The following is a 25,448-nucleotide window of genomic DNA, read 5'->3' as shown; positions in this document are numbered from 1 at the left end:
ATTGTGATGAACAGGGACCTTCACATGGTGTTTTTAAGGGTATTTATGGCAAATTTTTAAAAATTTCCGTGCAAAATTCATCTTTAAAAAGTAGCCTAAGATGCGGATGAATTCGACCCGCATCCATGTCGTGTTAATAGCTCTGAATAACCTAAAAACTTGTATGTGTGGATGCGGAGCCCGCACTTAGGTTTTGACACATGCGGACGACGTCCGAACCTGAACACTTCGAAGTTGCGGGCGAATTTCGCCACGTCTGAAAGGCTCAGTGTATATACGAATTGTTAAACTTCTTCCGGACCCGCGTCCGCTCCGTGTGAAAGGACCCTTAGGAGCGTCATAGGTTCCCCAGGTCAGACTGATTTTTTTTCTCCGAGCGCCATTCTCCTTTCTGACCTGGCTAGAAATACCTGCTTAAAAATTCACATATTCGCTTTTGTGGACTGAAAATAAGAGATTATTATGTGCACGTATCCAAGACGCTATCAAATTATTTTTGTTTACACTTCTGAGAATTATGGGCCGACAAACCAGTCACGGCCCAGGCTCTGTCCCTCCAGGGATATAAGCCTTTTACCCTTGCGGGTTGGGAATTATGGGCCGCGCCACATCTTGCAACAGGACCGCTAGGCCCTAGTCCAGCTTTTTCCAGGTCCCTAGTGTGAATTCATAGTGTGAAAAACAAAGAAAAAAAAATTGTCTCGCCTCCCCACATCCCCGAGCTGAAGCCCTGTCAGCCCCACCCTTGGAAGAGGGGGGATAGGAATCTACGGTCAGTAACTAAAAGCTTGTATTAACAAGCGAGAATTTATAGAGAAAGGTTTTGGTTTTCTTTTCACTGCCGACAGATGGCGCTCGCCACCAAATGAGAAAATTCCTCGCACTCCCTTCGTGCGAATCGGGAACCAGCCCGTCAGTCTTGATCGAGATCCGAAGAGGGAAGACGGATTTCTTGTGCTCCGCGAGTCGCGTCGGCGATGATGAGAATCATGGTGTGAGATCCATGTTCTCTCGATTAAATATATCTGAACACTCGCTCGGGTGATGTTTATTTTAACAGAATGGATCGGATCAAGAAGATACGAAAGTGTCCTTGTGGAATTCGGGAACATTCAAATGACTAATACATGACCATGAGGATATATCAGAAAAAAAAAGGATCATGCAAACACTTGTTGCTGGTACTGACCGATAAGGTAATGTCCATCTTTTCTCTTCTACCATCCGTCACTGACCCCTCGTATAATATAGCGACACCTTCGAGTTGCCTCTGACATCATTCACCACCTCGTATTCGTTCAGTATAAGTTAGTAACTAGTTCCTGGTGATTCCCAAATTATTTGTCGCTGCAATGACCCTAACAAGAGAGGTTTCGACAGTGGGTTTTAGCCGGGGATCCTTCGATCGACGTCGTATAATTTTTTGTTTAACTACCAATTCTGTCCAGAGCAGGGCCGGAATTAGAGGGGCGACGGGGGCAGTGCCCGGGCAGAAAATTTTGAGGAAAACAAATAAAACCGTAGAATCATCACCTTCCATAGTGAAGGGAGCGTCAGAGTTAGTTATGTTTGCCCCACCCTCTGAGAAAAAATCCGAGTTGCGACCCTGGTCCGGAGAACCACTTGCGGATCCCCGGGAAGGAGGGGGGGGGCGTTCTATTAACCACATTTCGAAAGCCACTTTTCTAGTTTTTTTTTTTTTTTTAACGTGCATGGAAGTGAAATTTAAAAGTAAAATTAATACAAGGCACCCAGATATCGTCTTTGATGTTGGGCCCTGATCTTAACCTGGGGTCACAGTCAAGAATGGGGCCGGCTGCACTTTAACCGGGAAGGGTTACAAGATCTTTTTGCGATAGGGTCACCAAAATTGAACCAGTTAATTTATTAATGCAATGGAACTTTCCGTAATGGCAACTTGTTTTTTTATGTACGTCTTCACAATGTACTTTACTATCAGTTAACACTCCTCGTTAGCGGATTAAATTTTCGGTTCCATTGGTATCCGTTATCGGGGGATTCTACTGGTTCTACTAAAAGACTATGCTAAAAAAAACAACAAATTTATAGACCAGGGATTCTTAAGGGCTCAACAGGCCCCCTATGAGATCCTCTAATTAATGAGGTCTCTATTAAGGAGGTCCGTGATCTGGATGAGAAAACAATTAAATAATTGTTTCAACGTTATTATACGCCCAATATTCTATTAAGCGGGTTTGTGGCCATTTTATTTGTATAGTCGTCCGGTGCTTTCATCTTATTGTTACAAAGGGTCCGTGAAACACAAAAAGCTGAGAACCCCTGTTATGGGGGTGGGGGATTTCTAGAGGTGGTCTCATACGTCTGAGGATCTACAAGAGGAAGGCGTCTGCGAGATGTGTTTCAGAACTAAACAGTAATTACAATAAATATATAGTGATAGGCTATAAGTATAGCCCCTTTTTCAGACAATTTTACACCTGCGGACCGGTAAAAATAGTTAGTTTTGCGGACATGAGGAAAAGAAATAATTTGCGGACCGTCAAGAAATAATTAAATTGGCAAAAAAAATTATAGGAATGACTTGCAGAAGGCAAAAAATAATTAAATAGTAATAAATTTGCAGACCCCCCCAGCTGACGGTAAAAACAGAGGAAAAAACCAATTGAGAGACAGTATTTTATTTTTTAAATCTGAAATTATATGTAGTGGCTAGAGATATTGAGAGAATTTTTTTTCTTGCGGACCGACATCAGTCCGCAAACCAGTGGTTGAAGAACACTGGTTTAGCTATAGGCCACTAGGGTGGGACTGTATTCACTATTATATATATGAGAGAGGGGCCCGAGAGAGATAGAGATCCTAGTGAAGGGGACTTGCTGCAGGATGTGTGGGGGGGCGGGGCGTACTTATAGCGTCACTGATTCTGTCTGCACATTTTTTTTATTCGACTTGCCCATTCCAGGGCTGGACAAATCTTCACAATGTTGCATGCCCAGTTGGGCATGTAAATTTACATGGAAAAAAAAAAATTCTGCTTTGAAAATAAGCAATCACCACATTTGTTCATGAAGTGTCTGAAAGGGTTAAATGAGGCCTCCCCTGTATTCATTTGCAAGTAAATTTATAGCGTAAAAAATCCATGTTAATGTTATAGTGTAAAAAAATCCACGAGAGGGCCCCCCCCCCCCCGCCCAACTGCCAGGCTTCTTGCAGGTTCGTGACAGTGACTGTCACCCCTCGTCATCAGTCGCTATCAGGACCCAATATACCGGGTCCTACACTCCCTCCCCCCTTAACACTACTCGTCTTGTTTCTTTAACGTGGCGAGATAAGCAGCGTGCGATGCTTGTGTGTGTTTTGAGAGAATCCTCGATCAGCATGTACATAGCATGGGAGTGAAGACATTTGGGTAAACACTCCAGGACTCCCGTTGTCTAATATACATACGTAAAACACGAAAGGGGACGTCCATCATTCGAGGAGGGGGTAATTTTGGTCGACGAAAAGGCTTTTAAATTCTTGTTTGGGAGGGGAAAGCAAACGATAAGGTTTCCCGAGCTTAAGGGTCTTTAAATTTAAAGGCCTCATCCGCTCGTAATTATTTTCTAGTGACTTTCTGGAACGGGAACAGATTTAGATCTCGGACGGCGATTACTGTCGGCCATTTATGAAGTCCGTCGCGTGATTGTACGGTACTTTTTAAGGTAAAATTACCGTATTCCTCGCGTTAGCCCCGGCATGCCTTTGAACTCGAGGGACACCAGCATTTGTATGTTGGGGTCTCGTCCAAAGCGAGGTTTTTATAAGGATTGCAGGGTGTATTCAGCCAATTTAATGGCTTTTTAACAGACATTTAAGAATTTCCTCAAAGTCTATGACTCGAATTTCCCGGCATGCCAGAAAATGCCAGTAATTCCCGCATGCTGGTCTCTTTCGTTTTTTTTTTTTTTGCCGGCTGATGTATGGGAATAAAGTAATTCCGGAACTGATAGCGTCCCTTTTTGAATGTCCCGTAATGGATTTTGATTTGATTGCAAATTATGGGAGAGGACATAAGATGTAAATTGTGCAATGGAATATTTTGCATAGGGAGGGTGCAATTCATGTCCCCCCCCCCTCCTGTATCTGGGCTTCTTAACCCTTTATGTTCCATATATCCTTTGTGTCAAAGCCCTCCTTCGCCAGCAAGACGAGAACTCACTTTGCCAGCGGGATGAAGGCCAGGAACCCCTTCATAGAATAATATTCAGCTCATAATAATAATGCAAACCAATGAGTTCATTGTTTTTTCTCATCCAAGCTCATTCTCCCCCCCCCCCCTCCTCACCGCCCGAAACCTTTTCAAAGACCTTTGGTTAAGAACCACTGCCCTACATCACTGAGCGAGCTCCAGGCAGAGTCGGATATTTAAGTATTTTGCAGCCCTATAAAGTACCTATATATTTGCTCCCTCCTTCCACTTTCCCAAGGGAATTGGCATTGACTCTTGCTTAGAGACCCGAGAAACAGCCTTATGCTATTTTTTTACTTCCAAGTAGAATAATTTTAGGACCCACTGAAAGTTATGACTGGGACTACCCCCTTCCCTATACCGTGTGGGTTGTGGGGGTTCAGAGTATGTGTGTGTTTTTAACAATAAGGCCCGTGATTTATTTATTGGATACGACATAACCTCCACATGTTGAAATTTTGGGCTAGTCACGTACGTATTTGAAGTTAAATATTTATTATAGTAAGGGTCTAGTGTTTCATAAACTTTTTTCACTGATGACCCCCTTCAGACTATAGTTTATTTGTGTAGACCCACGTCTTTTCCTCCCTCCCCCCCCCTTTTATCCAAAATCGTGACCCTTTCTAGTTATTGATTTTTTATGTACAAAATGTTTTTAGGCCCCGTACTTGACGTAGCAGCTTACATATAATCCGATTTCATCATATAGGGTCCCGGGCCAGCCCAGATGGTTACAGGTACCGTACATTAAAATTGCCCTGGTTCTATGGGAAATTCATACTTTTCCCCCACCGTTCTTCAAATCCCAACTTTTTTTTACGGCTCTGTGTGGCACCCCTCAAACGCCTATTGTAACTCCCTATGATAGTTGATCACCCGTGACCCCCCCCCCCCCTGGAATATCCCAGGTTCATGAACGGACTATATGGCTTCGGGTGGAGAACCGCTGCTGAAGTAAATGTGTTTTAACCCTTCGTCGAGGTGGAAACGACGTCAATAAAAATAACGGCATTTCATTTTTATAACGGTCCCTTACGATTACAGGAAGGTCCCTGTAAATTCGGCTTCTTGGCATAACTTATAAGATACTCAAAAAGCGCAAAAGCTACATTCAGGGGCCACCGTGATGAGGGTTGTGGGGAGGGGTACCATATAGTACGAATTTCAGAGTATTGCCAACGAAGTACAGGAAAAAAAATCTCTGGACTGCAAAGGATTAATCCCGATTTTAGCCTCTAAATTTTGCGGCCCAGTGCGACTGCACTCTCCGCCCTTCCCCAGCTAAACTTTTCATTGGGCTTTTCATATTGTTTTTTAGTAAATTTATAGTGTAAGATACAAAATCCTGTATGAATGCATGTATATACATATATAGTCGATTCTGGGGGGTCTCGGGCAAGAACCCTGTTGGTCTCCTACTTGTATGGATGTCCTTGAGTAAATTTGGGCATAATGTCTCAAACTAAACTCAAAATTTTGCTCCTGAATGAAGTGTCACATAATCACCTTTCCGTCAGTCCTGATAAAAAATCACCATTTTTCTCAGATTCGTCGCTACGCCACTGAATGTGTGTAACATATCCATCGCGGCCTTCGTTCGGGATAAACTTTTTCCGTTTAACCTTCGGAAATGATCCACGAGAGCGGGGTTTTGGTTTATCCCATGTAATACCGAGGGCAGAGGCAGGCTCATACACAAACTTATTAAGGTTTTAGCGCTTTGATGAATCAGCGGAATTCGATGAGGGGGCGAAATAGAAAAGGGGTGAATGAATGAAAGGCAATCGTAATGACATTGGTTGCTCAGGGCCTCCAAAGAAGGAAGGCCTCTCTGTTCTCCCAGGTCTTTACAATAGATTCCCCCCACGAGAAAAGGAGCTTTTAACCGCGTTTGAGTCCATTCCTTCCCCCATTCTATCCTGACATCCAAACCGTTTATATAGGAGGGAACAATGACAAGACTTCACTCTCTCTTTACCGTGGGTATATTTACACACACACACTAAAGGGGTTGACTGTCTGGTGTACTGTCGGGAAACTTGACTACCCGCAGGTGATGAAGGGGGAATTGTGTGAGTGAGTCACGTCTGTGGATTCTATCGGCAGTATCTCCCGTAACACTATGGGAAATCTTCAAGTACTCTCTTTTGATCAACCTTGTCTGATCTCGAGACGAACTTTGGGTTTTTGTGAGGCCAAACCATATGCTTCTGTCTAAAATTTTTGTGCTATGAAACCCTGTTGTGTATGGTACTAGTACTATATATATAGTAAGGGCTGTTTCGTCTCTTTGATGTTGCGCTTGCCGCCTTGGTTCAGTGGGCGTGGTTTCGGAGGTGCTGTGTGACTTCACGACCCTGATACTTTTTTTATAGCAGTACGACTGAGAGAGAGATTATGCTGTTGTTTTCGTATTCAAGGTACTCGCATGTAGTATTTTTTTATAATCCATAAGCTAAGAAATAGATTTTTTAAATCCAAGCAATAGTTTACGAGTTATAATCCCTTTTGATATTAGCATTCAAAATAGTAATTATAAGTTCAAACACTGTATAGAAGGATATTTTTTTAATATTTGCTTCTCCCGCAGGGCGTTGGAAGTGTTTGGAAATTGTGAGTGTTCGTCTTGAACTTCACATAGGAAATTCAGATTTCTGAATCAATTTAGTAGGATGCTCAGACCCATACTATAAATTACCGTGGGTGCTCGAGCACCCACCCCACGGCACGCCCGGCTCCGATGATGCCACTGGCTTTCCACGTTTTTATGTTAGTCATAAAGCAGAATAGATATAGCAGAGATGGCGACTTACACAGAAACAAACTTCACGTCAGGTTCACAACACGGACACATTCCAACATGTACCAATTCGTTGGAAGTTCCGCAGAGGAATATGGACGAGGTGCGTGTGTGGCTCAGCAGTAATAACGCAGTCAATACTTCTTAAAGCTACTCCAAACTAAAATGAAAACAAAAAGATAATTTCAATTATCTTTTAAACTTCCTATAATTTCAATTTTTTTTTTTAAGTGATCTTCACGTATTCCCAAGGGATTAGCATCATCCGTCCAGGGAGTGTGTTAGGTTAGTAGACATCCATGTCCGAACCGGGATTCGAACCCAGACTTGCACAATGAGAAGCTAGTTCCTGTTGCATATTTGCGTTTTTAAACCTTAGGTGGCGCTACTGGAATTTTTGTATGTATATATATCCTGTGCAACCGTGTTGCGGGGCTTCACTCTCTCGCTCTGTCTTGCTTGTTCTTCAGTATGTCTTCCGCGGTGATGCTCATGTGTGTCCGCGTGATTAGTTTATAATGTGTTAATAAGTTCACATTAATGAATTAAAACCTCCGATGTGTTTTCCTGCATACACTGTTGTCGAGTGCTCCTTACCACCCGGTCACTACAGTTCCCTAACCACTGCCAGGTGGCAGATCTGGTTCGCCGATTATCAACATCTGTCCCGAGTTTGGCTTTCGATAAACCCTGAGTGACGTACGTGATTCAACTGTGAAAGTAGATCAGAAGAAAAAAATATTCTTAATGGAAGTTACCTTATAATCAAATGTAAAACTTCTTAGTTCAAATGTTTAATTGGCTGAGCAAAGCGATACTAATAGCAATAATTGAAAACATAATTTTGGAAATAATTCAGAAAATGGGCAGTACAATAATTGTGCAAACTACCGCAATTAACAAGGTAGCAAAGCGGGCGCAGTCGATTCTGCAAGGGAAAAGACGTGACGCATGACATCAGCTGGTACCGTTTCTAGCATCTCATGAGATATTCCTTGTTACATGGCCCCGGCTATTATTTAATCGTACAGGCAACTCGTAAATACTCCTCTGCGGAATTTCAAACAAATTGCATAAGTGTACTTACTCCCCAGATTTTTTGTTTAGCCTTATTAAAATCTTCCCGTCGGAAAACAAATTCTTCCGATTTTTCTTACCTGAAAAACCCAGAAGTTCCTGAAAATCCTCAAAATGAGCTTCACAAAAAATATAAAAAAAATCTCCAAAGAAAAATTCCTTAGTCTTTTGTAGTTCCTATGCTGGCCATGTTTCTTGACAAAAATACGGGAAATCATAGATTGTTGCCAAAAATGAGCGAAGTTGCCAGTTATTGCTGAAATTGAGGATGGCGGAATATAATATGCGAGGTAGTATACCTATAAATTGTATCATACAATTATTAAGCCTATAAATATATAAGTTCCAAAATAATTTTAACCCTTGATTTTTAGTGAACAGTAAAAATGCATGTGGGTTTCGGTGAAAATCGGGAAAAACGGGACTTCGAAATAAAAGTCAATGGCCATAGTCGGTGCGGAAAACGACGTATATGGTCACCGCACATAAATTCCCTAAAAAAAAATCCCCATTTTCCCCTTTTATTTACATGACCTTTATTTTGTTGCGTGACAAAGATTTTTTAAGTCTGGGAATTGACACCTACGGAATTGGTACATGACGGAACGTGTTGTTGTGTGTGTGTGTGTGTGTGTGTGTTTATACGCATAAAAGCCCTTACGTATTTATGTTGTTAGCGTGGTTCTTAATTCATGTTATGCTGGCGCTGCCATCTGTTTCCGATATTTAGAATTGAATATAGGCAAATACCTGAGAATTTCAGAATATGTATGGGCCTGCAAAACATGGTGGATGGTCACTGCAACCGTGGTAATGAATATCGATCGGTAGAAACGATTTCCCACAGTGTACCAACTGTCCAGGTGGCTAAGTTAAACTTGTGTGCAATAATGAATTGATATTACACAAGCGTCTATGAAATACTCCTACAAGAAACATTTCTTCTCGAGGAACTTTTAACGTATTAGTACAACACGGAATATCCCGTGTATGTGTTACGTACCTAACGCGAACTTTGGTTCTGGGAGATCATTTTTATGTATTTTTAGAAGTGCTGCCATCTGTCTTACGACTAACGATGCAGCATTTCTTTTTGCCTGAATTATGCGTGAATTTTTTGAACGTTGTAGGCCTGTGGAGAGAATTTTTTATGGATTGTGGAAGGAATAGACGACATTCGCGTACCCTGGAGCTGAAAACAGCCAACTTCATCCTGGAAACAAATGGCCATTCGAGGGTATTTGTGATCTGAACCTCAAACTGACATCAACGGCCGCTACTGAAATTGCGTGTTTGTAGTTTTAATCAATCTACAACCATGTAAGCTTTCTAATTACAGTCCTGACCACGAGGGGCGTATCAGTCGAATTTTACTGTTGACGTTGTAATGACAAGTCTGTCACGTGGTTGGGAAAATCGTTTTCTTTTGCTTGCATATAATAGCCGGTTGTCAGTTTGTCGTCGATGTCTGCCGGTTTAAGACGATAACCGCAGTCATCCATCCTCCAAAGTCTCGACGCTTCCTGCTCGCCTCCAGCTGCCATTTTGCTGTCCTTGCAGGAAAACTGGGATGTTCCGGTCGCATATATACGTAATTATTTTCAAATTCATCAAAAGAAAGTATGAACTTCGTTCGTATCAATCGTATTTATATCAAGGAATCCCGATGTAAAACTAAAGAACTTCGGAAAGTCAGATCTGATTTGATTCCATGTTTCCTGATATGAGAACGCAGGGATCCTCTTCTCCCCCCCCCCCCACTTCACAAAGTGTGATTAGATTTGATTTCAGAAACCCTGATATGAGAGCAGGCAACGCACCCCCCCCTCCCCTTTGTGAGGTGCGATCCGAATTTGATTTAAAAAAAAAAAAAACCAATATATAAGCCGGGAGAACCCACCTTCCTCCTCCTAACCAGATCTCACGGCCCACCACACTCTCGATGATGAGATATAAGCAGGAATCAGGTGGTCGAAGACGACCTGGGACATGTTGTTACGTGTGCGTGCTGTTAACCTAACGAAGTTTGTTTCTGTGTAATGCTTGTTATAGTGATGCCATCTATGATTCGAAATATGAGGGAAGTGTAATGTGATTACTACTAAACCAGACATGCACCTCGTCCACATTCCTATGCAGAACTTCTAACGAATTGGTACATGTTGGAATGTGTGTGTACGTATAGTGGACCTTCCGTGAAGTTTATTTCTGTGTAATGCTTGTTATGTGCAGTGCTGCCATCTGCAATCATTTTTTTTAAACTGCGAGTTTTTTTTCTCAATTCTCTCTAGTAGTGAGTGAAGTGTAATGAATGAACAATTATACCGTTGTAGATCTGTTGCTATCCGCGGCGAGATCTTTTTAACAGGGAGATCGGCTCGCATTCGCGCCTCGAAGTTGGGAACCGCAGAAAACCAACTTCAGCCGCCACCACTGTGGCGATGGTGGGGTTTGAAGTGTAATGACTGAATATTGGCACCATTGTAGGCTCCCCTCCTCCAGAAAGTGTGGTCAGATTTGATTTTAGTAACACAGCAATGAAATCTATCTATGAATCTATAATTCCCACTCTCCTGGGAGGAGGGGGGGGGGGCCAAGGAGAGTGTAGTCAGATTTGATTTTAGGAAACCCAATATCAAACCAGGGAACACCGTACGGAAAGTGTGATGAATTTTGTTTCGAAGGACCCTGATGTAAAACTAGATGACACCTACACCTTCACCGAATAGAGTAATCATATTTGAGTGATTCCAGGAACCCCGGTATGATAATTAGGCGCCCATCCCTCTCTAAAATGTGATGTGATAAGATTTATTTCCAAGGACCTCAATACAAAAGCAGGGACCGCACATTCCAGAACATGGTCCATAATTTTTCCAGAGACTACCCACCCTTTCCTGGAAAGTATGGTCAGATAACATCCCGTGCTTTAACATTGGGATTCTTGGTCAGATTTGATTCCAAGGACTCAGATTGAAAATGTGGACCACACATCTCGGAACCAATTACTTAAGGCGTAATTTTTTCTTCCAAGAGCCCCCCCAATATGAAACCAGGAAATCCTCCCTCAGAAAAATGTAATCAGGTTTGATTCTAAGAACTTCGATGTGTGGAACCAGGAACCAAATATTCCAGATCCAGGTTGTTAACCCACGTAACTCCCAGAAAACCAACCGTAAATTTATACTTCAAAAAAAAAAAATTTCTACCCAGATCTCTAGGTTTGGAGCTCAGCCTCCCCCGCCGCCCCCCCCCCCCGCCCATTCCCGGGCCCCATCAATGGCTCCAAAATATTTAGCACTCGCATTAGCGTCCATTAAAAAAGATAATAAAATCGAATGCAATAACAGAACCCATGGTCACATTTAAATTTGAATATTATTCAGCCATCAAATTTGGTGGAAAAAATTTACATACTATATACAAAAAAAAAAGTAATTGATTCGTTCAAAGAAAGAATAGCGAGAGGGAGAGGGGGATGTCACATTTTCTGCCCCATTAACCCGTTGAGGGTCGTAATCAATAATAACACAGAACGGGGGGGGGGAGAAAATGACCTGAGAAATTTTATAGCCCTAATGACCCGGTTATTATTATTATTTTTTCCTGCTCTTCCCCTGGCATCAACGACTACAGTAACGGTCTTTTAATGTTAATACTTTCGCGCCTGTTGGTAATCGACACTCCGAAAGAAAAAACAGGGGGGTTTATACACCCCCCCCTCCTCCTCCCGTTAACACATTCGCTGTTATTAATGACGTGTTATTGATTGGCTTTTTTGAATTAATCGATTACTGAATGCAATATTCCCCCCCCCCCTTCTTAACCCTCACTGTCATGTTCAAGTGTCTTGATGAAAGCTGTTAACAGTCCCCCGAAGCCTGTACGGCAGTGATACCTGAAATTTCTTAGTCCTAAGTCGTTCATTTCTTACTGGTGAGCATTTACTAAAGCTCTTGTTCTAGTGACCGTTTATCTTTTGCTTCATTGTTTCGGTGAACATTTACCTGAGGCCAGGGCCGTTTTAAGAGTATCATGGGCCCACGGACCAAGTGCTTTTTCGTAGGCCCTACCTGGTAAATCCTTGAAAATTTCAACCGGATCTCATTTTTGTGAGGCCCCTCTTCTCCCGAGATCCCCGGGCTGTGCGCCCATGCGTTAAGACGGCGCTGCCTGAGGCTCCGTTCAACTGATGATCGTTCACCTCTTATCCCAGCAATTATTTACCTGTCGGCCCCTTAAATAAGGGATCATTCTTTTCTTTTTTGCGATTCCCTTTGCCCTGGTGATCATTCAGCCATGATCCATTGCCCTGACTATCGCTTAGTCATGATTCCTTGCCCTGATAACCACGTGGGCATGATTTGATTTCTTGCCCTGACTACCACTTAGCCATGATTTGATTTCTTGCCCTGACTACCACTTAGCCATGATTTCTTGTCCTGACAATCATGTAGATCCCTTGCCCTGACTAGCACTTGGCCATGATCCCTTGCTCTGAGAATCACTTAGCCAAGATTTCGTATCCTGACAATCACTTAGCCACGATTTCTTGTACTGACAATCATTTAGCCATGATTCCTAGAATTGATGACCATTTGCTGACGACTTTCTCGTCCTTATTATCCGTGCTTTACGATCATTTACCATGTTTTTGCGGAACTGCTGATAATTTTCCGCACGATTTCTTTTCATTGATGGTTATTTATCCCCATAATTTGCCCTGATCATTTATCCACGATTCCTTCGAACTGACGATTATTTGCTCACGATTCCCTCATCCTGACAATCATTTACTTACTCAAACCTTACCCGGACAAACGTTCATCCACGATTTTTTTTTTGCCCTGATTGATTCCCCCTTGCTTGACAATCAATCAACCTGAGACACCTTTTCCTGGGCAATCATTTATCAATGCTCACCCTCGTCCCAGTGATCATCTGCAGCAGCTCTCTTTACCTGACGATAAATTATCTAGCGATCAGAGAGGAAGCTGATCAGATACCAGAGGCTTCCTTGCCCTTGGTAGTCTCTTTAGAATTGGCAGCAATTAACAATCAGCTGCCTTGCCCTGGCAATCATCTACCTGCAGCGCTTTTTTTTTTTGTGCTGGTGATCATTTAGCTGCGGCCCCCTTTCCTGGAGCTCATCTATCCCGGCGTTTTTTACCATGGTGATCTTTTGCAACTAAATTCTCCAAACTGTCATGTATCCACGATGCTCGAATTGCGGTAACTACATTATTAAACCGGTCACACCCCCGCTTCGCATGTGAAAGAGACATCGAAGCAGTCCTGAAGGATGAGTGTATCCGGAAATTTTATAAATTTTTTGAAAAATATAAATCACAAATTTCAAATCGCAATAACGGTCACTACATTATTGCAGAAAGTTGGGTAAAGTTCAGTTTCTACTCATCACTGTAGACTAGTTCTTAGCCTTAGTGTTAATGAGATGATGACCATGGACAGAAACTGACCAAGATCAGTTGAGGCCCCCGGGCGTAGAACAAAGTATTGGGTCCCCTTAAATTAGCAAAAAGTGTAAAATGTAAAATTTGGGTTTTTCGAGGGCCTTCAGAAGTCGGGGCCCAGGTTACACGCACCTGCCTTCAATCCCGTCTCTGGCCATGGATAACATTCAATATATAATAACGCAAAAAAAGCCTTTATTATTTTCTTATCCAAGCTTGCGGACGCCTGAAATCTATTCAAGGACCCCTTCAAAAAATATGGTCATCTGTCTTTATGTAAACGCACATCACCATCCACTTCTTTGCGCAATGTTCTTGAAAACGTTCGGTGATGCCCCTCTCCCCCCCCCCTTCCTGGGAGCAGCGACGCACAATTTGAGAAAAACTGTGGAATGCGCGTTGCCCTGGTCCGATTGGAGCTTCCTTATTTCAGAGCATTTCGTGACAAAATTGCATTTAAGGCCACAGTATCAAATTTAAACATGGTTACTACAGTATTTAACACTTTCGCTGTCAGTGATAACAAAAACGAACCTACTCCCCCACACTCCCAAAATCCCAAGGGGGTGCCCCAAAAGTTAACATTACCATCTTCTTTTGCGAACATTTATGTAGCAGCACCCACCCCCTCAGCCTCGCCCAGTCTCTTAACGTTAGCGTCAATATATTACAGTACATAAAGCAGGTAACCCCACCGGGGCCCCTTATCAAGAAATCTTCACCCTTTTCCAACCCCATCTTGAGACAACGACAAGGAAAAAAAACTTTATATTCACATTTTTTTCTTGCTCCATTTCTATGTAATGTTGCCCCTTTTGTCCCCTTTTTTATGTATGGGGTACAAAGAAAAACGGGCGGGGGCCCCGTTTTTATATGACCCCGATAACACGTATACATCAATTGGCATGTTTCAACGGATTTTCTGATATCAAATTTTAAGGCACCGTTTATATCACATAAGAGTATACGACGGCGGGGGGAGAATTTCTTATTTTCTTAAAGGGGGTAAACGGGGGGCGACCATTAGAGAAATTCTTGGCCACCGAGGGAGTTTCTAAGGGCCCTCAAATATCGTGCGTATTTTGATCTGGCTTTTCGGGGGTAGGAGGGTTGTTTCTTAGCAGTAGCTTGCCCCTCGGTACGCTTTATCTAAGATACCCCTGTGACGCTTCATCTAAAATATTTCCCATTATTTCGCTTATAACGTCAGTGTGAGATCTTGTTTCTCCGGGAGCGGTATTTAGAAGGCTAGCTTTTCCCTTCACCGACGCTTTACAGAAAATATTTCCCATTTTTAATTTCGCTTACAACGTCACTGTGGAATCTGGTATCAAGAAGACAAAGCTTCACTAAAAATATTTCCCATGCTTAAGCACTTAAAACAACACTGTGACACCTGGTTTCTAGGGAGTGGGGCTGATATTTATAAGGCTTATAACGTTTTCCTCTGCGACACCACCATGACGCTTTACCGGAAGTGTTTCCCCATGATTATTTCGCCAATACGCTACTGTCTCACCTGGTTTCTTGGGATTTTGGCAGGTTATTTCTCTCCTCTGTACATTCCGTGACGCTTTTCGAATATATATATATATATTCCACATGTCCATTTCGCTTATAGCATCACTGTAGGGAAAAAGAAAGGGTGGCATTTGAAGACTAGCCATCCCCGGTAAATTACTGTGACGCTTTAGGTGGGAAGCTGTATTTAGAAGGCTGGCTTCCCGCCCGCTTGGTAAACCACTGTGAATACTTGGGGGGGGGGGTATTTAGAAAGCCAACCCCCCCCCCCCACACTTCCCGTACACAACCATGACGCCTAACCAAAAATATTTCCCGCGACTTTCGCTTATAACGTCACTCTTTGTGATATGGTTTCTCGAAGAGAGTGGGGGCGTGGTATTTAGAAATGTAGCTCCCTCCATTTGGTACACCACGATGACGCTCGGCCGAAAATATATACCATGATTATTCCGCTTATAACGTCACTGTTGTACCTGGTTTTGGGAAGAGGGTGGACGGTATCAAGAAATCTAGCCGTCTCCTCGGTATCCCCTCCCCCATCCATCCATCACACCAATACAAAAATATTTTCTATGACTATTCCGCTCATAACGTCAGTGTTGGTTTCTCGGGTAAGAAGGGCGGTATTCAGGAGTTCATCCCTTCCTTCGGTACACCACCGTGACGCTACACCAAAAGTATTTCCCATGATTATCCCACTTTTAATGCCACTATGGGGGTCTGGTTTCTCGTGGAGGGGAAGGGGCGGTATTTGGATCGTACCTAGCCCCGCCCCGGGTTCACTCCATGACTCTATAAAGAAAATATTTGCAATGATTTTTTTGGTTATAGTGTCACTATTGGATCTGGTTTCTCTGGAAATGGGAGGGGGTGATATTTAAAAGACCAATCCCGTCCCGGTACACGTTAACGAAAATATTTCGCATGATTATTCCGCTTATAACATCACTATACTGTACTAAACATCGAACCGTGCTGAGATGCCTTACTGGAAAGAGCTCGACTCACAATATTGAAAGGGTTGCCGCTGCCGGAGTTGTATTTCCAGTTTTCAGCGAAGAATTCATGATTTATCGGCGACGTTCCTGAATAATTAATTCATGGCCCGGGAAAAAGCCATTAATTATTTTTACTAGAGCGAAATGTCTCATAATTGGCGCATTTTTGAAGAGGAATTAATATCCCGCCGAAATGTTTTGTGTCGTTAACAGCTGACGGGTGGGGGGGGGGGGAGGATGCCGAAAGGGGGAAGAGAGGGGGGGTGCCAAAAAATAGGAGCCACCTTTCTACTACCCTCAATAATTTTTCCCGATCCAGGTAACGGCTTTTCGAGTGAAGACATTTTTGACATTTCGCTGAGAAAGAGGACAACACGTCCTAGATGGAAACGAAGGGGTGGATAGTGAAGGAATATTTCTCTGGAATATATAATTAAATTCTACAACGAGGTAAAGGTGGAGCAATAAGACGCCCGGAAAATGCCCTTTTTCCAGGGTAAAATCGAAAATAACTTCGTTGAAATCCCGGTAATTCATCCACGGACAGCATACACCCTATAGCAATAAGTTAGCGGACACTTTAGACATTTTTGCGAGTTTCTAGAAAAATATTTGTTGGATTGTTCTAGAATTTTAGTTTATGTAAATCCTATGCTTTTTGCTTGTACTCACGATTTCTAGTGAGTATTCAGGCATGAGTGGGTTTTTTAGGGGACCAACAAAAAATTCAAATGAGAAGAAAAGTTTTTTGATCAACCCTGTATCAGAAAAAAGCTGGAAACGAATTGCAATAACTGACAATATTTTTCCTGGTATTTTCAATATTTATATCATTTTCATGAAATTAGCGTAAGTTTTCGCGAAAAAATGAATGTTTCTTTTAAAAAATTTGAATCTTCATCGCACTTTTTTCCTGCTTATATAACAAGTGAAGTTTTAAAATTTTACTAAACGGGAATTTGTGAAAATTACACATTATACTGAAATTTTGAATGAATTTATTCGATAGTAATTCAATTAATATAATTTCCAAGTACGCATGCACGAAAGATATCAATTTCATTTTTCATAATTTGATCGCCAACTGAAGTATGTATATAGAGCAATTTTTGTGAGAAAATCAGTTAAATATGAGGGAAAAAAGATGATACGGTGTGCTCTGCATTTAAGTTACTTCCTGAAAGTATCTGGATGTAATAAGGGATTCACCACAAATTGATATTTCGGTTATTTTCTGTCATTAGATCGATTCGAGAATAAGCTCGCGTTATTATGCCAATAAGCGAAGACGCGTGTCTAACGTCTATAGAAGAGAAATGCTTGAGCATACACATGGGTATGGTGGAGAAAACTAAAGGAAACAATCGAAGAACAGAAAATAATCGAAATATCAATTTGTGCAAAAAATACCCTCATCATCCAGATACTTTCAGGAAGTAACTTGAATACAGCTCACGTAACTGTGTATAGCCGGGATTACACTGTAACAGTTCGATAAAAGTTCTTTTATAAAACTTAAATCTTATCAATAAGATCATCATGGGCGGAGATTAATGATCTAATGCAATGATTCCCAACGTGGACGTTAACGCCCCCCTGGGGGGCGATGGAATGTTTCAGGGGGGCGGTAGAAGATACGGGTATAACATAGGTCCCTATGGGTTAGATTGCGTTGGGGGGCGATGGGAGAAAAAAATTTCTGAAGAAGGGGGCGATGGAACAAAAAAGGTTGGGAAACTATGCATATATAAATTGTCATCATCATCATCATCGTGCCCCACCCCCCCCCCCCAGAAATAATGACCGTGCCCCCTCCCAGACTTCCAAGTCTATCTCCGCCTATGAAGATCATCGGTTGCATTTTCTAGAATGTAACCAATAATACCCTTATTGGTGGCAATTGCAGGGGTGCACAACTTCCACGCCGCGGGCCAAATGCTGCCCGAAAAGGGGTTCCATCAGGCCCACGAAAAGTCTTCCGGAAGAAAAGTATCAATATATACACAACACGAGATAAAAACTTACGCTGACCACATTTCTCCTTCACAAAAATACGGTATTCATACGGGTTATTGCCAATTATAGCCAAAAAAAATTGTCTAATTGGGAACTGTGCTTGCTTTTGACAAAAATTGTTAAATGGATGAAAAGTTTTGAATCAGTCAAAGTTGTCAAAGCCAAATGAAGTCGCCAAGTTTAGCTAAAAATAGCAAGTAATTCACCAAAACGTATGACAAATATATGAAAGGGATATAGTTACATGACTATAATTAATTGTGATAATTATAATTATCATAGCATAATTTACGTCAAGAAAATGATTCTTGATTTCAAAAATCAAGTTTAAGTCAATAGTTGAAAATTAGGGGAAAATGGGACATAAAAAAAAGTTGGGACGGCCAAAATTATACGGGGATGTCCCGTAAAATACGGGTCATATGGTCATCCCACATACACAAGCTTCTGGCTCCGCGAGCGGCAGAAATACCGCATATCTGACCCGAAAAACTGAAAAGCTTGTGGCCCCGCCCCCTAGTTTATTGGGTTGAATTTCTTCCTTAAAATAATTACAATAAATTTTAAATCCCATCAACACTACAGAAACTGGAGATCTAATCTTTTTTCCGGGAAACACAGAGGAAAAAAAATTATTTTCCGGGTATTACTTTTTCCTTGTGACAGGTCGGACGGGAAAAATAATAATAAATAGGGATAAAGTAAAATTTAATACATTGTATGTATTTATTCTCCCTCTCGCGCGTTTGTTTAATGAATTATCCCGGACAATATCGTAAACGGACCGGAGAAAATCTTATTTATTTATTTTTTAATTTACTTCGGATTAGGATCCGACCAATTATTTTTTCGGGGGGGAAAAAATTCCCTGGAAAAAGAAAAATTTTCCCGTCATTTTTATCTCCGGCATATGTAAAAGGGAGGAAAAATAGGAGATCGTGCCTTATCTTAATGAGAAAGAATTTTTCTTTAATGAAACAAGATTCGCACCCGGATACGTTTTTTTTATGTCCCGGATGTTCGAGGAGAGGGATTTTACGGGAAATAAAATTGAGAAGGGAAATTTTTTTTTTTGGGAGTTCGTCTTGGATGATGTTATGAGAGCGAGTATCATGGCGTCATCCGTGAATCTGGAAAAAAAATTTTTAGATATTTTTGGAGAATTCAGGAATTTTTCAATTTCCCGGACTTTAAATCTGGATTCTAATATTACTCCGAGAAATTCCGGAGTTTTTTGAATATTTATTTTTCTCATCGGGAGTTTTGAATACCATTGATATGGGAGAATGAAATTTTTCTTTAGTCCGTGAAGCCGGATGTCGGTAAATACAGTCGACGCCAAATTATTAGAATCACGGATGATATCATTCTGGTATTGTTATTGCCGCCTGGCAGTCGAGTGGTTAGGGAACTAGCTTCTCACTGTGTAGGTCTGGGTTCGAATCCCGGTTCGGGCATGGATGTTTACTAACACTAACAAATTCCCTGGACGGATCATGCCGATCCCTTGGGAATACGTGTGAATCACGTTATTATATATATTATCACTTTTGCAAAGAACGGAACAGACAAATACCATAGCAATTATCTATTGAGTGACTAAGTTAGTTGGGCATTCAGTCCCGGATATTTCAAACGTGACATTTGGCCCCTTGTGTAGATATTATGCTGCAAATTTACCAACTAAATTAACTAAAACTAAACTCGTGAAGAACCGAATGCTTATCTGTTCGTTGAGACAGAGCGGCGAGCCATGTTCTGGTTAGGACGAGGTGGTTATTCACTTGACCGTTCATATTGCCATTCACTCAACCATGCAGTCACTCACATACGCATACGGTCATGCCCTTAGTCGCTCATACGGCCACTTGGTCTCATTCATACGATCACCAATACAGTATATCGTATACTCACTTGTTCACTTATACAGTCAGTCACGTCATTCTCTTGTATGGTCACTCACCTAATCAGGTGAGGCGAAAGGCAGGCAAAATGTCAGATGCGAAATTTCCAGGGACGAAATGTAACGGGGACAAAACGTTCCAGTAGCGAAATTTCCGGATCCCGTATGGAACTGAAAATCCATTTTTGGAACCGAATTAAAAAAAAAACAAATGATTTTGAACATTTTACAATCAATTGTTTGTGGAAAAAAAAACCATTTGTCCCGTTTTTCCAATACTCGTTTACCATGCGTCCCGTTCGCAGGATGTATGGACAGAGTGCTTTCAAACTGGAGTTTCATGATATAGTTATCATTCGGTTATTGTTATCAGAAATTCCCTTTCTCCCCCCCCCCCCCCAGTCCCGGTACGATTACATTAAGTGTCGTGTACTACACTTGACACTTCATAAAAAATTAGTGTGTTTTCAAGTGGAAGTCTCTACTCTACTGCCCGATGTAGCGATCGATATGTACTAGTTGTCCTCGAGGACCACCGGACCCAGTCTCCGAATCAAACAGAAGCTCCCAAGTCATCTGATACTTTTATTACTATCGAAAATTTTCATTTCTGAAATTATTTCTTTCATTAGTTGTGAATTAATTTCAATATCTTCTGTATTCATTCATTTAATTGTTTCGGATTGATTTTTCTCACTAATTTCGAAATAATTTATTTTTATTGACCCTTTAAGCGGCAATGACGAGATATCTCGGTTAAATAAGTGATCTGGAAATGCATCACATGCAAATGTGCTACAGGTCACTTGAATGAACTGGAACTGTACCGCGTTTCACTTAAGTGATCTGAAAATGTTCCGCTAGTCACTTGGAAGGTCAGGAACTGTGCGTGGGTGAAAATGTGCTGCGGGTCGCTTGAGGGATTTACGATGATCACTAGAGTGATATGGAATTGCCCCGCGGGGCACTTTAGTGATTTCGAAATGTCCCGCTTAGTAAAATTTTACAAAATTATGTATAAGGTTGCGGACCACATCAGATGCCTCCAAGGGAAACCTTTATGATTGTACGCAATCCAAAAATTTTCTTTTATGGTCCTTTACTGATTTCCCCGAAGGATTTCGTCCAAAGTAAATTTCTCCGGAATTCGATCCCATCGATTACTCGATAATCATCATCGAACGATTTCCATAGCCTTTAACCTCCAATATCTCCATCAATACACGCGATGAAGTTATTTCTCACCGTCTCTTCACACCCGAACCCCCCCCCCCCCACCACGAGCTTCTCTCAGACAACGTTGGAGGAAGAGGGGGGGGGTCCCAATATTGCCCCCCCCCACGCAACTACATCTAAATCCTCTCATTTAAAGCCTCCTTTTCCCCGGTAGTTAATTAATTCCGAAATTCCTGGCGAAGCTCCTGATATCTCCCGACTAATACCGAATGGGCGTCCTTATATCCTCCACACCCCCCCCCCCCCAAAACTTCGAACATTTCCAACCGATAGGAAAAGGGGGAGTCCTTACATCTCTTGCCCCCTAATATTTTTCAACAATGTTAGGGCAACCCCACCCCCCTCCTCTCCCATTTCTCTCGAATCCACATCAAAACTAGGAGTGAGTTGGGGCGGAGGGGTGCTCATAGGTAATGCTATCTCTCTCTCTCTCTTGCTCTTAATTAACCCCTAGCGACGGTCTTACTCTTACCCCTCCTTATACTCCTGATCCTGGATGTTAGCCCACCCCCTCACTATTCCTGGAAAAGTAGACTCCAAACACGGTTTTGCTGCTTGTCATTTCGCCTCTTTCTCTTCAGTGATCGTAGAAGGATCGTAAGGGGGGGACGGGGGCGGCGGCTCGAGTTCATTGGTTTTAATGGGTTTCTACAACGAGCGAGCGTCGGCACTCTTTTACCCCCTGCATCACCACACGCTTCGGAAATTCTCGAATTCCTAAGTCTTTAAATGAAGATAGAAAGGAGAGGAAAAAAATATATATACTTAGATGCCTCGGCAATAAGATATTGTTGGCATCTGCCTCCCTTTAATTCCCCGCCTCCCTCAACCGAGCCCCTCCCTTGCAAAAATAATTTTCTCGGAAAAAATTGAAAATTTGGGTGAATTGAAAAATAAATTAAACTTGTCATTCAATGAGGGGAAAATGAGGAGAAGCAAAAATAATTTTTTGGAATGTGGAAACTAAGGCTTTGATTTTGTATTTTAAATTTTTTAATTTATTTGCTTTATTTTGCTTTTCATTTATTTATTTATTGAAAAAAAAAATTAAATGAATGAATCTCTTGATAAGACGCTGTTTCGTGATTTTTTAATGAGATATTTAATGGGTATATCATTCCTCTTTATTTGCCTTCATTGAATTTTAGTTGTCGTGAATAGGGTTTTCCGTTGACTTGTTGGAGGATAATTACTTACGCGGAGACGTAACTAGGGAAGTGTCTGGTGCCCTAGAGCAGTGCTTCTTAACCTCTTTTTGCCCGCGGCCCCCTTTGAACCATATTTTTTTTCTCGTGGCTCCCCTGAGTCTTCGACCCCTCATCTAGTAGCAAGATCCTTTATACGTATTGAATATTATAGTGAATTTATATAACGGATATTTTGCAAATAAGATTGGTCTCCGACCACTGGGCTAGAATTTATTGAGCTTCCCGCTAGTCCGAGTTCTATTCAGGGCTGTCTCAACATCATAGGCCCCGTAGGTAAAGTGATGCTATGGTGGTCCCACACTTAGGTGGAAATAAACAGCCTAAATATTCCTACTTATTTTCAAAATTTATTGTACTGTACAAAATATCATGAGGCGGGGTCACTTATGGGCATGAGACCCCCGGGCATGACCCCCCCCCCCCCCCCACAAGAGTGGAACTGACACAGCTGCAGCCCGGAGGGACCTGATATGTTTTTCATCATTTTTTGTTTTTTCACACTATAAATTTAATATAGAGGGACCTTCGGAAAACCCCATCTCCTAGGGAACCTGCTGCAAAATGTAGGCGGTGAGGCCCGGTTGGGTCCATGCCCTAAAATGGCCCTGGTTTTATGGGTAGTTTTGCTGGATTCTGTAAGTGTCCAGCCACTAATATAAAAGCTTTATTTCTTCACACCTTCATTTTTCTTCTCAGTACTCCAAACCTCCTGTCATGGCCCCCTTGAAGTATCCCAGTACCACCAGGGGGCCATATGGCCCCCCGGTTGAGAACCACTGCCCTAGAGGGACACTGATTTAACCCGGAGCCGACCTTGGGTGGTGTACGTCATACCGGGGGGGGGCCCCTTTGTTTTAGGGGGGTCGAAAAACGAAAACATAATACATTTATACGAAGATTTTTAACAGCTGGTTGTTGCGAAGATGTATTTAGGAAACAAAATTCTCAACTGCCCTTTCGGGGAATCGAACCCACGTTCCTTTCACTTTTCGGGCGAACGCCCTAGACCACTGTACTACAAGATTGTATTTGAAATACATTTTTTTTTTTTTGTGCTAAACAAGATGTCTGAGCTGATTTGATTCAAGAATTTTCATAAATTCTGTAATTACTTCTCTAAAAACGGAGGAAACATTCGAAAAACGGGAGGAAATTTTGGGATAAAAACATTGTTAAATGCGGGTAAAACGGTTTTTCAGCATTTAACGCTGATAATCCAAATTTCATGCCAAAAAACTTGTACGTGAAGTTGTTAATATGCGCCCTGCTATGGGGGTCCCAAGTATCTAGTCGCGGACTAGATACCCCATAAATAATGGGGGCTCTAAGCAAATGCCTCACTTACTGCCCTAGTTGGAATAGAGCCCAGAAAATCTTTGAAAAACGTGTTAGGGAGGGGGGGGGGGATAAGTTTCCCTCCCGAAGTTCTGTGGGTCGTTATTTAATGCTACCTTCAATATCGACTTGAATCTTGGAAGGGGACACGGAACAAGAGTAGGATTTTTACCTATTAGACCAGAGAAGGCCCAGGCTCTGTCTCTTCCGGGATATTAGCCCTTTACCCGTGTGGGTTGGGCCATGCTGGGGAGAGGATATTTACCTGTGACTCGTCTTTAGTATGACGTTGTACCTCGAGGATCAGCAATGGATGTACGAAATGGTGTTATCTCAACGACCAATGAGAATAGAGAACCGTCAAATTGCCTGTGACACAGCTCGAGTGTCGCAACTTCTTAAGCCTATTTCCTGGGCCCCGTTGCTGTAACTGGGAAATGGTCTCTCTCCTAAGGAGATCATTATCTGAGGATCATGTCGGTTCTAGTCTCGGCCTTTTGAACTTTCTTTATTAATAAGAAAAGGTTCCGCCGCCATTTTTTTTTTTTTTCTTCACCACGCTCTGTAGATTTTTTCCCACGTTATGTAACCCGATTCCGTGCCCAATTTTCGAGTCGCACACATGTGTGGGCACGGCGACGACGACAACCATTATCCCCTTTTTCAAGGAGGACGATGTGGGGACACCTAGAACCTACGGGAGTAATGATTTGCGAAACGTGTTGATTCAAGAGAGGATGAGAAGCAAATCGCCTGAGTATAATGTGTCTTATCTCTACTCCGCCAGAGCGGGTCACCGCGGATTAAGACGGCCTTGATCACCACCTTTTAGAGTCTGCGTGTGGGGGATTAGCGGGAATTAACCTCCGCCGTCTTTGGAACTCTTTTTTTCCCTCTTTGTTGTCTCCTGCTATTGCTAAATGATGTCCCGGGAAAATGCTATGTTGGAATTCCAGTCAATGTGGATTTTAATACGAAACCAAATGTGTGATTATATATACAGTCGAATCCCGTTATAACGAATGCCAAGAGACCGGATGAATCACTTCGTTAAAACGAAATTCCAGATTACATAGCATTGTTCCCATGTGAACTTATTTGGGGGATCAGAAAAGTGTTTGTTGAAACGAGATTTTCGCTATAACACTATTCGACTGTATTCATGGATAAGAGTTCCCTCAATAGTTAGGGTTACCAAACGTATTTATTTAGTACAGACTTCTTCAAATACGAAAAGTGCAATCGTAATTATGACATCATATAACACAAAGAAAAACTAGGACGTTGGGACTAAGGAACGTTGTATGTGCTCCAGTTAGCCACGTGTCCTATTTGAGCCTGAATTCCGCATGTGCAAGAGAAGCCTTTGCTTGTGCAACACCAACTTTAACATAAGGCCTCCACGCAAAGCTCGTGAAGTCACTGAAGAAGGTATCTCACCATTTGGATATAGCAGGCCGACGTATGCGCACCATCTTTATCAAATGGCTATAGGTGAGATGACAACCTTCAGTGTCGTCACGAGCTTCTCGCGGAGACATTCTGCTATAGATGGTGTTGACCTTTGTCCCAGAAATTCCCCAACTACTCAAACACCTTTTATCTTGGTCCAGTGTTTCCCAAAGTGTGCGTCGCGGTTCTCGGGCGTCACGGCGAGCTGGTGA

The 25,448-nt window shown here is 42.1% G+C and overlaps 1 protein-coding gene across 1 annotated transcript in view; it reads left to right on the top strand.

Annotated features, from left to right (window-relative positions):
* The first annotated feature begins 915 nt into the window (after positions 1-915).
* Ddr (discoidin domain-containing receptor 2) overlaps positions 916-25,448 on the top strand; it is a 275,303-nt gene continuing 250,770 nt past the window's right edge. Inside the window, exon 1 of the mRNA XM_089249384.1 lies at positions 916-1,196. The gene's annotated coding sequence lies outside the window, so the exon portion shown is untranslated. The remainder of the gene's footprint in view (positions 1,197-25,448) is intronic.

This window comes from Pholcus phalangioides, unplaced genomic scaffold (assembly GCF_987345545.1).
Source record: "Pholcus phalangioides strain wild (caught in Gottingen) unplaced genomic scaffold, Ppha-v1.0 ptg000022l_1, whole genome shotgun sequence".
Classification (NCBI taxonomy): domain Eukaryota; kingdom Metazoa; phylum Arthropoda; class Arachnida; order Araneae; family Pholcidae; genus Pholcus; species Pholcus phalangioides.
Note: the sequence above shows the minus strand (reverse complement) of the source record. Positions and strands in the feature narration are given on the sequence as shown.